This window comes from Aplysia californica, unplaced genomic scaffold (assembly GCF_000002075.1).
Source record: "Aplysia californica isolate F4 #8 unplaced genomic scaffold, AplCal3.0 scaffold00203, whole genome shotgun sequence".
Classification (NCBI taxonomy): domain Eukaryota; kingdom Metazoa; phylum Mollusca; class Gastropoda; order Aplysiida; family Aplysiidae; genus Aplysia; species Aplysia californica.
The window spans coordinates 112199-115790 of NW_004797473.1; positions in this window are offsets into that span (position 1 = coordinate 112199).

The following is a 3592-nucleotide window of genomic DNA, read 5'->3' on the forward strand; positions in this document are numbered from 1 at the left end:
GAGGATGGACCGATTTCATCATGAGATATTTTAAATGTGGAAAAACCATAGAAAACTCAAGCTAAGTCGCAATTAGTATTGTACTCCCGATCAACTGTTATTTCCTGACTTACAAGTGTCCAAATATTACGCGTGCTGACAAAATAAGTTACTTCTTGAATTTTAGCCCGTTGGAAATAGATGCGTCAAATTTACAGGTTGAGTTTTTACAATTTATTAATATGAAACTATTAAAGACACGTAAAACTTGAAGAGAATGGCATTGGGTTTAGAATTTAAAAACATGGTGACCATGGTGTCAATTTTTGGCTGATATCTCCATTCTTTGATAGCGAGAAGTAACTGATTTTGTCAGCACGTCTCACTTATGGCCAACACCAGCAGCAAAGACAACATCAGTGCAATAACAGAATTTATCCCAGACCCATTTCATCTTGTTATCAAGGTTCACTGAGTTGATCACTGCTGTTATTTGATGTTCAAGGTAATCGAGGTTACTGGGTAGCGCTTCAACATAAACACTATCTTTTACATATCCCCACAAGAAATAAATCACGCGCTATGAGGTCTGGGGATCTGGCAGGCCGAGCGCAGAGACCAACGTCTTGGGCTCCTTTTCGACCAACACAGTGCTAGGGCACTTTTTCTGTTAAAAAAAGTGAGATGTGCTGACAAACTGAGTTAGATCTACTTCTCGCAATCCATAAAAGTGGGTATTGGCCAAAAATCAACACGAGGGTCACATTTGTAGATTTCCAATTGATGCCATATTTATTCTTTAAGTATTACTTGCCTTTTATTATTTCATACTTATAATGTGTAGTAAAAACTTCACTTATGAGCTTGATGTATCTATGTTCACAGGGTTCAAACCCGATAAGTAACCCATTTTGTCAGCACGCTATAAGTTCGAACCATCAGATGTCAATTGGGTGGTGGTCAATTTTGTTGAAAAATGGAAATCATATGAATATTATGCTTGCAGTTATGAGAAGAGCCAGTTTTAAAACATAATATCGAGACAGGTTTGTCCTGTAACCGTATTTCCATTAAAAGAAGAACGACGCGACAACAACACGCCTTGTGACGGCTATTCAAGGGTTAGCTAACACCTCGTCCCAAAAGTCATTGACTCATTCCATTACAATGCTTGAGAACCAAAGCAATGCGTCATAAAATCGGCTCATACTGTTTGAATCCCCCTGCATAATACATTTTACCAGGACACGGACAATACAATGCCTGGGTTTGTCCCGGCAAGCATATGGGAAAGCTCGCTTCCTAAATGATTTAAATTGTGTTGAAAGGGGTTTAAAAGCACAGCTACTCACCCATCCCCCCCCCCCCATTCAATACCCCCCCAAAAAAAAAACAACAACCCAAAAGGAAAACAAAGAAGCAGACAAAACAGGGAAACCACAGGTGTTGCTTGCATTGTAAGAGCTTTGACATGTCTTGCTTGATGACCCATGTAAGCACAGCAACAGCCCACCCAGATGCTGTGTTACTGACACAAACAAACATAAACACATAATATGTACACACATATATATGCACATACACAAATGTGCATACCCACACAAACATACACATACAGATATAAACACATATGCACTCACAAATGCACATGCACATGCATTTGCACACACATAATATGCATACACACACATGCACACACCAATGTACTTGCATGTGCACATACATGTACGCACACATTTTCAAATTCATACACGCTAACAAAAACACACACTCATAAATATGCACACGCAGGCATACACACATACACACACATTCAAACACATACATAGTAAGCACATGTACATACATACGCACAGTCATACACACACACATACTAATACACACATTTACGAACACACATACGCTAACACACATTTTTACACATGCATCCATGCGAACCTTTTGCACACTTACAGACACGAACACATGCACACATATAGATTTACTAACACACACACACACACACACATTATGCACCTTAACCAAAATATACATTCACACTAGTAGACACACACGTGCACTCACACACTAACATACACACACATAAACATAAATACATAATTAATCACACACATACACACATACACACATACACACATACACAAACACATTCACACACATACACACATGCATATACATAAACATTTACATACATCCTTACATACACCAGCACCTTACACTCACATTGACAAGCAAATCTAAAAAAAAACACACAAAAAAAACCACTGTCCAATATCGTCATGATTTTTATGGTATATTATCCATACTCTACAACACGCTTCATGCTTTTCTCAAATATTCTTCTTCTTCTTCTTCTTCTTCTTCTTCTTCTTCTTCTTCTTCTTCTTCTTATTATTATTATTATTATTATTATTACGAGGGGGAGTAAAAAAGTAATGCAAGTTGCTCACTATTTCGCAAAATTTTGCTTCAAATTTTATGAAATTAAGCTCACAACTATTTGCACATGTGCGTTTGAACTCAGATTGTTCGAATTCAATGTTCTTTGATTTTTGCCTGGATAACGTCACATCAAAATGGCTGCCCGCCTAGAGGTCTGTCAGGAGCAAAGAGCTGTGATTGAATTTCTTGTTTAACCCTATCCGTTCTCCCAAAGGTCATTTTATACCCCCGGGGTTGCATTCTTCACATTTTAGAATACACCTAGTGCGAAGATCTCTTTGAAACTTTCAGTATTTTTCAAAGAATCATTTTGACAGACTGTTACGCTTCCTCTTTGAAAAGTGGTTGCAAACGTTCCCCTCGTCATGGACACGGTAGTAAAACACGACGTACGGATAGGGTTAAGAAAGAGAATCTACCAGTAGCATCCAAACAATGAGACTTCTAAATGTTGACAAGAACCAAGCTTTAGATTTTGGCAGTGTACACAGGTTTGAGTAATGAACTGGAAGAAGAGGAAGAGGCTTTCGTGCATAATGTGCTTGTCAGACAAGTATCGTCCCAAAAAAATTAGTTGGAAAAATCATTGCAACTGTGTTTTTGGACGTTCATAGCTTGCTTTTCACAGGACTTGTTTCAACCACGAGGAACAACTGTCAATTCTGAAGACCTCACTGAAACACTGAAACGAGTGAAAGTGAGAATTCGATGAGTCAGACCAAAGTCAAAAGTGGGAAGAGTGTTTTTCCGCCATGATAATACCCACCTGCTTACGAGTACCAGAACATGGGAGACAATGACTTTGTTTGAATGGAAAGCACCGCCACACCTAGCTTTTTCTTCTGAATTGGCACCTTCAGACGTTCACTTTTTAAGTCTTTACTATGGAAACAAAGGGGACATATATACTGCTGTAAATAACTGGCTAAAAGACCAGCCTGTTCAGTTTTTTTACGATGCTGGCATACGTGGATTTAGTAAGAAGGTGGAAACTGGCCACTGAGGGAAATAAAGACTATGATATTAAGAACTTATCTGATCATCAGATGCTCCCCTTTAATTTGAGGTATGATTGATAGTTGCAACTGCGTTGTCATTTCTTTAACTTATAAACGAACTCGCATTACTTTTTCATTCCCCCTTGTACTATTAATATTATTTTTTTTTATAT